Here is a 13,845-nt window from a genome sequence, read left to right as displayed (position 1 = left end):
TGTCTAACTGAAAATGCAGTTGACATAATAAGTTATGCAATGTTTTGGCACCAATTGGTTTTTTTGTTCGTTTATTTGCTTGCTAGCCTATATCAGTTTATTATGTAGGCAGAAGCTGCTTCTAAGAAATTATTCATTCAGGAGTACAGCAGCAAACAGGTTTTTCTGATTAAATGATAGTTTCCCCGAAATAATTGCAGCACAACTATCAAAAGGCATTCTCTAAAATATATGCAGCCAGTTCAACAGACTTGCAACACTATCTATAATAGTGCCATCCAGTAACAGACAGGGTAAATATAAACTAGTTAGTCCCAACCTTTTAGATGAATTAGAGGATAATTATTTTTTGAAATGTTAATTAACAGTCCTTCAGTTGTTCTACCAAAATACAAGGAAGCTGCATTTTCTGTGCAATAGTTTAAGCTTCTCCAAATGACTCAGCTCTAGAAACATCAAAAACAGTGGATAAGGAGGCAGTTTGGTTTACATTTTCTTTCCATTCCTTTATTACACTGAGTTGGGATGGAGCTGAAATCCATTGTGCATACAAAATGATATTATTCTTATAGCTACTTTGTGTCAGCCAAGCCATATGGACTGTACATTTGAAGTCTGACCTCTGTTGGGGTTATATTTTTATAAAATTTAAAAAACAACAGGATCTTTTCCTTTTGTTTATCTATTCCCTTGTTCAAATAAAAGAAGTTGAAATAATATGAAACATGTCAAGTTGTGTTATCAGTTGGACCAACTTACATAGCCAGAGAACTATTCTAAGTATTTAGAGTCTTTAATTAGTATGTTTTCATAACTGGACATTTCTAATCTCCTTGGACTTTCAAGCAGATGTTTGTGAATTAAAATCATTCTGTTTCAAAAGAAATCACTGGGCTTATTATAATATTTAAGTAATATGTTCCTTTTGATCACAGTACTGTGACATAACTCAGACATCATTGTTTGTGCTATTTCTCCAACACCAATGAAAGATGATATCATTCTGGCACTAGTCCAACTGCTTATGTTGGGCACTGGTCTATGTTACATGGTGCTTATTGAAACCATCCTGATAAACAATTTAAAGTTACGGTTATTACACAGTAGGCTTTTAAATTAAGTTGTGCTGACAGAGAAACTACAAATTATCTGACTTATTTCAACAGTTTGCTTGAGAAAGCAGTTTTAATTATCTATTTAAAAGGAATAATCCTACGCTACCTAGCACCTGTTACAGAAATGACATACGAATGAGAAGGATGTTTGGCAAAAACAATCATTCTGGCTTTATAATCACTCTAGGAGACAATTAGAATCTACTGTGTACATTTCAAACAGATCTGGCAAGCTCACTTCAGCTTTTACTCAATCAGCCTACAAATAAAAAAAATCCTTCATTAATTAAAGTACCAACCATACAACATATACTGCTTTGCTCATCATTGCTGCAGTTCTACCCTTTTTCATGTGAAAACACAACTGAAGATCATTTGGACTCTCTCTCTGTGGCTGAATAGTCACCACTGCTGAATTGCCATTCCGAGTACCCCCTTTACCTGCTGAAAAGCAAACATGCTTTGTAACTGAAATGTTCCAGTGTCTCCTAATGACTTTTTTTTTTTTAATGCAAAGATCAATGAGTGAACAGTTCATTAATGATGACTCCTTGGATCTTTGCCTCAGACAAAAATAAATACAAAAAATATATAAAGATGCCCTTTATCAAAGCTATTTTAAATGCAGTATATTATTTTTAATCTATTTATTCCACATCGCTCAAAAGATGAAGAGAGAGATTGTGTCAGAGTTGCATTGCTGCAGGGGAAGCACTACAGTACGCTGGGGAAAGCACAATATGTTTCACCACTTTAGGGAGAGCACAATCTGTGAGGAAAAATTCTGTGTGCAGCAGAGTCTAAATTTTGATGGAGAAACTGTTTACTCTGAATTACCTACTGGATCTTCATGTACGTAGAAAATCATAAAAGGCATGTAATATTCAAAATGCACAAAGTCCAGCCTTCATCTGAAAGCAACTTAGCACTGTTCATACAGGCTTGGGCCTTGATTCAGCAAAGTGTGCAAATGTGCTTAATGTGATTTCAGTGGGTCTTAAGCACGTGCTTTAGTTTTTTGGTGTACGTCTTCACTGCAGTTAGCCCAGGCAAGCCTAGCATAGGTGGAGCATCATCACTGTAAAACCCTGCCTGTGCCTGACCGATATGGCTATGTCCACATTGGTGCTGTACTAGCCTATGTGCTGGGCTGGATTTCTAGCTGGATATCCCATGGTTCTTAGTGGTGCACTAAAGTGGGCCACTCCATGAATTCATTTGAAGTGTACTGTTGGAGAATTTGTCTGTCCTTCCTGGGATCCTATGCAGAAGAGTCATATGGGTCTTGCTGATGTTACACCACAGCTTTACCAAAAGGCTGGTGTCAGCTTCTGGCCAACCGGCAGCATAGAGAGGGATTTCTTGGCCAAATGCTGTAGAAGTGCAGCACAAATGGAGCAGGCAAATGTGGGGTTAAAATGCAGAAGGGAGAAGCTGGAAAGAAAGTACAGCCCAGGTGAAATTCTGGGATAGGATTGAAGAACTAACAGCACCCAGACTTGATTAACCTGCATTTTCACTGCAAAATAGGCAGGTGACCAGCCAGAGCTCAAGTTTTTACCCTCTGCTTTGCCTGCTAGCTTAAAGCACCCTCAAGCCCATGTTAGAGATTTTTCTATGTGGATGGAAGAGGTTAAGGGGCGACAACCGGGCTATAATCTCCACTAACTCTGTAGTGAAGACATATCCTTGTTGAATGGGGATGCTTTCCTGAACTGAGGTCTTAGCTGTTGGATGGCTCCTGGTTAGCTTATCCGGCCATACTGCCAGTGCTTACCCAGCAGTAGGCTCCGGATTTGAGTCTCCTGGGATAGAACGGGAAGGGTACCTACATAGTGAGTTTAACCAAATGGGGGAATTTCACTAATAAGGCAAATAGAGCAATGTTGTATTGCTATGGGAGACTTCTCCAATAGGGCAAGTCCCCTCTAGTATCTGGCCTCCATCACTTGTATTCCTATTTGCCAAAGCATTTTGCACAAACATTTAAAGGTGACCTGTAAAGGATTTTCTTTTAATTGGACTTCTGCCCTTTTTTATTCTTTATGATGTATAAGGAGAGCCTGAATGTGTTATTCATTTATTAATTATTATTATTATTATTATTACTATTTTAAAATTACTGTTTTCTGTAAACTGTGAAGCCCTATGGAAAATCCTGTCCAGAATTGGCTGCCCAAATAAGTTAATCAGTGTTCTGAGACTTCTCCACGACAACATGTCAGCAGTGGTTGTTAGCAATGGAAACCAAACAGAACCATTTGAGGTGAAAACTGGAGTGAAGCAAGGCTGTGTCATTGCTCCAACACTGTTTTCCATCTTCATCTCCACCATAGTGCACCTCGTTGACAGAAAACTCCCTCCTGGAATTGAAACTGTGTATAGGATGAATGGAAGACTCTTTAACCTCAACAGATTCAAGTCCAAAATGAAGTCTACAATAACATCCCTAATGGAGCTCCAGTATGCGGATAACAATGTGATTGCTGCTCAATCTGAAACGGATCTCCAAACCATTTTCAATGCATTTTCAGAAGCCTATAAGAGTATTGGCCTAACTTTAAACATCAGGAAAATGCAAGTTCTTTATCAACCTGCTCCAAATGGAGAAATAAACCCTCCCTCCATTCAAATCAATGGAGAAATGCTTGAGAATATGGATAATTTCACCTATTTTGGAAACTATCTTTCATTAAAAGGAGACATCAATGTGGAATACACCGCTTGAAATGTGCGAGCACAACCTGTGGACGTCTGAGTAAAAGAATCTTCTTAAATCATGCCATCCTTGCTGAAATGAAGTTCGTAGTCTACCATGCCATTGTTATCCCAACTCTAATGCACGGCTTGGAAACCTTGACTACACACAGAAGACATCTCAAGAGCTTGGAAAAATACCACCAACAGTGCCTTCGCAAGATCCTTCAGATTAGCTGGGAGGATAGACGTACAAACATCAGCATCTTGGCTGAAACAAATTCTACCGGCATTGTGGCCATGATTATCGAAAGCCAACTTCACTGGATAGGTTATGTTGTTTGTGTACCTGACTCCCGCCTCCCTAAGAGAATCCTTTTCTCACAGCTGAAAGAAGGTCAGCGAAGTCGCGGAGGGCAAAGAAAGCACTTCAAAGACACCTTGAAGGCAACATGAAGAGGCACAACATTAACATCGATACTTGGGAGACCCTCATGCAGGGCCATCCAAAATGGAGGAAAGCTCTGTCAGAGGGATCTCAACATTTTGAAACAGCTTGTCGACAGGTAGAAGAAGAAAAGAGGAACAGGTGGAAAGAACATCAGAATATTCAATGCAACAACACTGTGCCTATTCCTCCTAGAAACACCTGTCCTTATTGTGACAAGACATGTGGGTATAGGATTGGACTATGGAGCCACCTGTGGACCCACTACTGAGATCCCTGGAAGACAATCTTACTCGTTTGTGAGTGATCACCACCATCATCATCTTTAAAGTCAGAAAACCCTATGTGGTGTTTCCAAGGAGCTAAGTGAACATGGCAGACGGAGATTAAACTATTTTGTTTCTTCCTGGGAAACCAACTAGCTAAAAAACAAAATTACTCCTGGGGGAATTCTGCACCACTGCACACATGCAGCATTCATGTCCCCTGCAGATTTCTTTGCTTCCCCACAGAAAAATGACTTTCTGAAGGGGAAGCAAAGCGAAGCCACAAGAATGGTCACGTGCCCCTCCCCAGCAGCACAGGTGTGTCATTTTGGAAGCCTGGAGCAGTCAGCAGAAAGGATCACTGCGGGAGTGTGTGGGGCTGGGACGAAGGAGGATGAGACTTCCTCTTCCCCTGCAAGGAGTGGCTGGGTCAGACCCACCCCCAAAAACTTCCCCCAACTGCAGGAAGATCCGCACCCCATCCTCCATCTTCCTGCCCCCATTGTTCCTCAGCTGTGGAGGGAGGGATCATTGTACCGGGAGCTTTTCCCCCATCTGCCCATCCCCCATGCATCCAGATGCCCCCCATACCCAGACTCCCACACTGAGATTCACCCCCTGCACCCAGAACCTCCCCCCACCAAGCTCCCTGCAACCAAACCCCCACCCTGCCGAGCCTCACTCCCTGCATCTGAATTCCCCCCTGCACCCAGACCCCCAGCTGAGCCCCTCCTTGCTGCATCTGGATCCCCATCCATGCACCCAGATGAGCCCCCCACTGAGGACCCCACACTTGAACCCCCACCCCAATGAGCCGCCTGTACCTAGACTACCCTGGTGAGCTCCCCACACCTGGACCCCACCCCACTAAGCCCCAGTCACCCAGAGCCCTCTGCTGAGCCCACCACACCCAGACAATCCCTGCTCAGCCCCAGTCACCTTCACCTGGACCCCCCTGCAATGTCCCATTCTCCCTGCACCCCAAACCTCCCAACAAGCCCTGGTGCATCCAGATCGCTACCATACCTGCAGCCTCCCACCAAGCTGCCTGCACCCAGGTTACCCCTCACAGAACCCTCTCAACCCACACTAAGCCTCTCCATGCTTGGATCCAGCCAGGCTGAGCCTGCCTACCCTGGGGGCTAGGGCTGGGCGTGTGTGCGAGACTGTCCCTCTCGCTTGCTATCTTGGTGCATCTGGCGTGGAGGGGCAGTGCTGCAGGGTGTTTTTGGGGGGTGGGGTTCTGCAGGGTGATCGCTCACCTCCGTGCAGCCAGTGGCCTGCGCTCTCCACTGCCATGCTGGGGCCTCTACATTTATTTATTGACAAATAAAATATGCCACATTTTAAAATATTGTGCACATTTTTTTTTTAGTGCCGCATTTTTAATATTTGGGCACAGAATTCCCTCAGGACTATAAAATCAAGCTGGTGCTTAATGCGCAGGGAATAATGAAGCAATGTTATAATTTATGAACAGAAAGCAGAGCCATAAGTGAAGCCTATGTACAAACACATGGATATGCCCCACTGCAAATTTTAAAAAAACAATACATTTTATAAGAAACAGTCAGTTTGCTTATTTCTAGGGAATTGGCAGCCACTTTGACTTGCTGAAAGATCCAAAACAACATGATGTAAGCTCTGTGCTTAAAGTTAATCTAGTTAACAAAAACCAGGACTAAATTCTCCTAGATTCAAATTATACATTAGATGACAAGAAAAGTGGCATTTTAATGAAGTACAGTATCATACACGGCAGAAGAAGTTAATTCACAGAAATTGAATATAACAATTGACATATTTCATGTTCTGAATTTTAAACATAGGGAAAAACCCATTGGGTCTCATTGTCTACCCTCCACCAGTCCAGGACTGCTCATTAACAAATAATCATAGAGGAGATTATTCAAAAGTATTTATTGAATTGAGGAACAAAAATCATTGAAAATCATTGGGATGTATACTCCTAAATTTCTTAGGTGCTTTGAAAAAGCTGCCCCAATGAGAAGTGGGAAGTGTTGCTAAATAGAAATGTTGAAATTTGAGAATACAGTTCTCTACAGTTTATAACGCTTTAGGTCTCAGCTCTGGCATAGTAAGTGTGGTGGCACAGGGGCTGCAAGGCACATCAGGGACACATACACTGTACTGGGTGCAGGGCCCAGCAATTTGATCCCTCCCGGACCATTGGGAGAGAATTGTGACTCCTTGAACCATAATATCCTGGACTGCTCCTGAGATAGCACAACGATGTTCTGCCTTTTCCCCCCTGTTCTATATAGGTACTCATCAAAGCCGCAATCAAGCCTTTCAGCTGCATTTATTTCCATCTTTGCACGAGTCAAATCAACAGCACAAGTAAATTGTTGAGTAAAGTCAACAATATAAATGCATTTTTCTTACTAATTTACTTGCATGACCACTTTATGCCATTTTAATTATCTTTAGGCAACAACGCCCCTATTTGATGCCTGGGATTTCCTGCTGTCAAAAGAGGGCCTAGAATAAATCCAAATTTACATATGACATTACTGTTGCTCACATTCTTTTGTAAGCTTTATTATTTGTAGGACAGAAAGTGAGGAAGAACCTGCAGGAGTTGAGTTCCACTATTTTTTAACGGCGGCAGCTGAAAGGGATTTGTGCTTTTTTCAGAGTGTAAAAGTACACATTTTCTCTTGTTTCACTTAAACAATAAAGAAGGAATAAAAATGAAAAGAGAGCTATGGACAAACAAGGGAAAAGAGAGAGGGAGAGAAATCGGTCTGTAAAAGAGAACCGTTTTGCAACGCACATTTCTATTTCAAAATATATTAACGGTACTCCAGATCACAGCCCCTAGTTTTCATGGGGGATGTCAATCATCCTGACATCTGCTGGGAGAGCAATACAGCAGTGCACAGAGAATCCAGGACGTTTTTGGAGCGTGTTAGGGACAACTTCCTGGTGCAAGTGCTGAAGGAACCAACTGGGGCCGTGCTCCTCTTCACCTGCTGCTAACAAACAGGGAAGAATCGGTAGGGAAAGTAGACATGGATGGCAACCTAGGCAGCAGTGACCATGAGATGGTCAAGTTCAGGATCCTGACAAAAGGAAGAAAGGAGAGCAGCAGAATAGAGAGCCTGGGCTTCAGAAAAGCAGACTTTGACTCCCTCAGGTAACTGATGGGCAGGATCCCCTGGGAGGCTCATAAGAAAAAAGAGTTCAGTAGAGATGGCTGTATTTCAAAGAAACCTTATTGAGGGCGCAGGAACAAACCATTCCAATGTGCAGAGAGGGCTTAACAGAGAAATCTTTGGTGAGCTTAAACACAAAAAGAAAGTTTACAAGAAGTGGAAGCTTGGACAGATGATTAGGGAGGATTATAAAAATTGCTGGAGCATGCAGGGGTGAAATCAGGAAGGCCAAAGCACACCTGGTGTTGCAGCTAGCAAGGGATTTAAAGGGTAACAAGAAGGGTTTCTACAGGTATGTTAGTAACAAGAAGAAGATCAGGGAATGTGTGGGCCCCTTACTGAATGGGGGACGCAACCTAGTGACAGATGATGTGGAAAAAGCTGAAGCACTCAATGCTTTTTTTGCCTCTGTCTTCATAGACAAGGTCAGCTCTCAGACTACTGCGCTGAGCAGCACAGTATGGGGAGGAGGTGAGCAACCCTCAGCGGTGAAAAAACAGCTTCAGAACTCTTTAGAAAAGATGGACATGCACAAGTCCATGGGGCCAGATGCAATGCATTTGAGGGTGCTGAAGGAGTTGGCTGATCTGATTGCAGAGCCATTGGCCATTATCTTTGATCGTGGCGATTGGGGGAAGTCCTGGACAATTAGAAAAAGGCAAATATAGTGAACATATTTAAAAAAGGGAAGGAGGAGGAGCCGGAGAAGTACAGACCCATCAGCCTCTCCTCAGTCCCTGGAAAAATCATGGAACAGGCCCTCAAAGAATCCATTTTGAAGCACTTGGAAGAGAGGAAGGTGATCAGGAACAGTCAGCATGGATTCACCAAGGGCAAGTCATTCCTGACCAGCCTGATTGCCTTCTGTGATGAGATGATTGGCTCTGTGGATGTGGGGAAAGTGGTGGACATGATATATCTTGACTTTAGCAAAACTTTTGATACGGTCTCCCACAGTATTCTTGTCAGCAAGCTAAAGAAATATGAGTCAGATGAATGGACTATAAGATAGATAGATAGAGAGCTGGCTAGATCATCAGACTAGTAGCAAGTGGAGTACCCCAGGGGTTGGTATTATTCAATATCTTAATTAATAATCTGGATGATGGGGTGCATTGCACCTTCAGCAAGTTCATGGATGACACTAAGGTGGGGGGGAATGGTAGATATGCTGGAAGGTAGGGATAGGATACAGAGTGACCTGGACAAATTGGAGGATTGGGCCAAAAGAAATCAGATGAGGTTCAACAAGGACAAGTGCAGAGACCTGCACTCAGGACGGAAGCATCCAATGCACTGCTACAGTCTGGGAACTGACTGGGCAGGCAGCAGTTCTGCAGAAAAGGACCTAGGGGTTAAAGTGGACAAGAAGCTGGATATGAGTCAACAGTGTGCCCTTATTGTCAAGAAGGCTAATGGCATATTGGGCTGCATTAGTAGGAGGATTGCCAGCAGATCGAGGGAAGTGATTATTCCCATCTATTCGGCACTGGTGAGGCCACATCTGGAGTTCAGTTTTGGGGCCCCCACTACAGAAAGGATGTGGGTAAATTGGAGAGAGTCCAGCAGAGGGCAGTGAAAATGATTAGGGGGCTGGGGACACGTGACTTATATGGAGAGGCAGAGGGAGCTGGGCTTATTTAGGCTGCAGAAGAGAAGGGGGGGGGGGGTTGAATTTGATAGCAGCCTTCAATTACCTGAAGGGGGTTCAAGGGAGGAGGGAGCTAGGCTGTTCTCAGTGGTGGCAGATGACAGAACAAGGAGCAATGGTCTCAAATTGCAGGGGAGGCGGTCTAGGTTGGATATTAGGAAAATCTTTTTCACTAGGAGGGTGGTGAAGCACTGGAATGGGTTACCTAAGGAGGTGGTGGAATCTCCATCCTTAGTGGTTTTTAAGGCCCAGCTTGGCAAAGCCCTGGCTGGGATGATTTAGTTGGGGTTGATCTTCTGAGCAGAGGGTTGGACTAGATGATTTCCTGAGGTCCCTTCCAACCCTAATCTTCTATGATTCTGATACTCTACTGAGCTCAGATCTACACTACAACAACATATGAGTTCCTTTGCTTTCTTTGAGTACTGCAGGATTGCTTATATTTGTTGATTGATCAAACATTATTACTATAATAAATTATGCATGTTACTCTATGTGATCTTTGCCAAAATTCCTATATTAGTGTTCAAAGAGACAGATCTAAAAAATCTTCTTTAATAAAATGCTGCACTTATAGTGCATTAAATATAATAGAGCATCATTAATTGTAGATGTCTGTGTGTACATTTATTTCCCTAACACAGTCTGGTGTTGTGGCCTTTCATTGTCAGAGCTCTGTGGAATCAAATTAGACCAAGAATAATAAATTTTCCAAGGGTGCATTTGTTATAAATGATCTCATCACATTGATCACGTGCAGAAGTGCACATCAAAAATCTACAGTGGCAGAACAAACTGTACAGAACAAAGGCTAACCAGACAGGCAGGTGCTAGGAAGTATTTGATAGTCATAGCATGTTTAAACATCTTACAGAGTGATGAAATAAACATTGTTTGTATCATTGAAGGTGATGATAATAAAACCTAATGAAAGCAATGATGAATCCCCATTGTGAGTCTGCAACGGGCTTTGTTTCTTCTGACCCTGAATCAGCTACCATTTCAAATGCTTTCAAAAGATGAGTGCTTCTAGAGGTGACAATTAATAGCAATGCTAGCTTGCCTATATTCAACATTGCACCAATTTAACTTTAAATTGATTTTAAAAAACAATTAAAATGGGTGCAAAACCCAGTTTGGGCACTCTTAATTCAATTTAAAGCTGTTTTATATTGGTATTTTAGCTTAACTCGATAAGGAATTGTTGTAGACCAGTTTTAAATTAAATTAAAGGTTTTCACACAGGGTTTGAACCACCTTACATAAATCATTTTAAAACCACACATTTAGTTAAACTGGTGTAACTTTGAAGATAGACAAAGCCTCAGTAGCTTCAAAAAGTCAAGTATGTACATTAAGAGCAAACATCCCAATTAAGCAAAACACTTATGCACATGCTTAAATATTTTGATGAATAGGAATGAACTTAATCTTGTGTTTAAAGTGTTTTGCTGAATCAGAGCCGAAAACCTCTCCTTTAGTAGGCTGGACAAGTAAGGAAGAGGATGTAGGAGCCTTTTCCCCTCCATATGGCAGCAGGGCAGGATCCTATCTGAAAGCTCAAGGCAGAACTAGGGGATCAAACCCCACTGGAGTCAACAGGAGTCTTTCAGTTGACTTTATTAGGCTTTGGATCAGAATCGAGGAGAGCTGATGAGCTAATATGTCAGCCCATGCACCACATCTTCAGTTTAAGGGCTGTGTCTAGTCCTAAACCATTCAGAGAGTAGGCATGTCAGCAAATAGCACTAGGTAGAACAATGGTTCCCAACCTGTGGTCTGGGGACTAAAGTGGCCCACAGGGGTCTTTCAAAGTGGCCTGCCGCCCCCTCCCGCTGGCTGCAGAAGGGAACTGCTGCCTAAGGACTCAGGTGGAGTGTTTTTCCGTGAGGCTACAATACCGGTGCAGGCTCCTTGCTACAGCGAAGGGGATGGGAGAATAGCGCTCCCCTCCTGCTGGCTGTTGCAGGAAGCATTGCAAAGTGCTCTTCCTGGGTCCACAGGCGCTGGAGTCCCTGCTGGAGCCAAAGGGAGGGGAGATCAGCACTCCCCTCCCCTGGCTCCAGCAGAGAGCAAAGCACTCTGCCTGGGTCCGTAGGTGCTGGGGTCCCTGCTGGAGCCAGAGGGAGGGGAGCACTGATTTCCCATCCCACTGCCTGCAAAAGGGAGCCACTGCCTAGGGACCCAGTTGGAGTGCACAGGGCAACAGGACACGTGCGATTTCCTTGCTGCAGCCAGAGGGACGGGAGATCAGCTAGGAGGCAGCCTCCTTGCTGAACTTGTTCCGTCTGGCCTCAGTGGGGGGAGGGGAAGGGGGAGAAAGAGAAGGGGGTGCACTGCTGGTGAAGCAGCCAGGACCTATCATGCTTGAGGAGGGGCAGGACTCTAAAAATCAGTGCCTTGCGGTTTGGCCTGCACTTAGCAGGCCACCCACCGTGACTTAGCTGCCAGGCCATGTGCTTCAGTGTGTAGTGACAGTCACTCATCTACAATAGTGCTTTGTCTGTGTGTGTGAGAGGTACTGTGAGTAATTCGTAGGTGTAAAATAGTGAATGTAAAAATGAGCACACTAGCATCAAAATGTTTACTTTAAATATGCAGTGATTTGTAGTCCTTAATGGTGTGTGTGTCAATACATTTTTATGAGTTGATAGACTGATGGCTGTTCAGGGTTGTAAAAATAGTATTTGTGACCCTCGAGCCTAAAAGATCAGGAATCCCTGAGGTAGAGAGTTAAAGCTACTTCTGCTCAGTGGACAAATGAAGTAAACCTCACTACATTTCCACCCCAGCCTGTTGTGAAGAAGGACCATCCAGCCAGCTAGCAGAAAGTCTACAGCAGTGTTTCTCAATTATATTTCGCCACGGAATCCTTGCACGGCCATGCCATACCCTCCGCCAACAAGTGCAGGAAATCTTCCCCTTTTCGGCGGTGCGGTGTAGGCTGCTTTCGGCGGTGTGCTCTCTAAGCAGTTTTCGGCGGCGCCATCAACTGTTCGGCGGTGCCATCAGTTGTTCCGTGGCGCGCTAACAGCTGTTCGGCGGCGCATGATTTGAGTTAATTTCGGCGGCGCGGTTCCGCTTTTTTGCGGAACCCTTTAACTCAGCCGCCGCGGAACACTATTTGAGAAACACTGGTCTACAGTGTAGGGTTCACTAGTGTAGGGCTTCTGCTCCCTGTCACTGCATCAACCAGGGGAAGATCTGGTCTTAAACTGATTAGTGTAATGAATTAAAATCAAATATCAAAGGAAGGGAAAATGGATTCCTCTCCTCCTCCTCCTCTACATTATCTCTTGTACCATTTGCAATCAAACTGACAGCAGAAAAGTCCACTTCTTAACACCAGTTGTGTGATTATTCTATACTTACTCAATTCCTAGGGTAAAAGGCAGAGATCAGGATGAATTTTAAGAAAAATATTTAGCTGTGGGATGAATTATGTGACTTAGCACACGTCCCAATGAAAAATCCTACCATATGTTTATGTTTTATGTGATTTACATGAAAGAATTGCAAAGTACAGTACAGTACTATATACTTTGAAAATGTTTTCCATGTATATCATCTTTATTTCCCTCCCTTCTTCTATTTGCAATTTCTATGAATCTATAACTTTTTGACATAAAACTGTTAAGAATCCCACGGTAGCTAAAGGAACAGAATGAGGTCTCACAAGAACCGTGGAACAGTTGGGACAACAAAGTGAGGGGGTAGTAAGTAGGAGCAGGGAAGTGATTTTACTTTTGTATAAGGAAGACCAACAACAGAATTCTGCATCCAGTTCTGGGTTTTTTACATTTCACATTTTAAAAAGGATATAAAAAAAACTGGAGAAGATGCAGAAAGGAGCAACAAAAAAGTATTCATGGACTGGAAAAAAGATGTAAGGAGCTCAAAACAGATCAAAAGGTCACTGAATTACAGTGCATAAGTAATTTCACAGGGAGAAAATATTGGGAACTAAAGTGCTCTTCAATCCAGTGGAGAAAAGTATAACAAGAATCAGTGGCTGCAAATTAAAGCCAAAACAAATTGGAAATAAGACAGTTTTTTAATAATGAGGGTGAAGAATCTATGAATTCTATTCCATGACATGTAGGTAAGACCCTATCATGTGTGTTCTTTTGACACCTTCCCTTTTTCATTCATGAATTCAATGTACTATGTTCTCTCCAGTGTATCTATGTATATCTGTAACTTCTTTCCTATCATTGTAATAGAATTCTCAAGAGAGAATGTTTAAATTCTGTATGTGACTTTTATTTCCAGGATTAATCAAAGAATGTGGTGCTCTCATGAATGTTAAACTGGCCTTAAAATGGAAAAGAAATAATTCATAAAAAGGACAACAGTTAGAAATTCAACTACATCATTAACAAAAACATTAAACAAATCTAAAGGCGAAAGCCTTCTGAATGGTCAGCATTAGGTCCCATACACAACAGTATTATTCCTAGGCTATGCTGGTTCTGGCATTAATTTCATG

Source organism: Emydura macquarii, unplaced genomic scaffold (genome assembly GCF_026122565.2).
Source record: "Emydura macquarii macquarii isolate MOO-44397 ecotype Brisbane River unplaced genomic scaffold, CSIRO-AGI_Emac_v2 contig_1027, whole genome shotgun sequence".
Classification (NCBI taxonomy): Eukaryota; Metazoa; Chordata; order Testudines; family Chelidae; genus Emydura; species Emydura macquarii.
The sequence above is the reverse complement of the archived record's forward strand: the minus strand, read 5'-3'. Positions refer to the sequence as shown.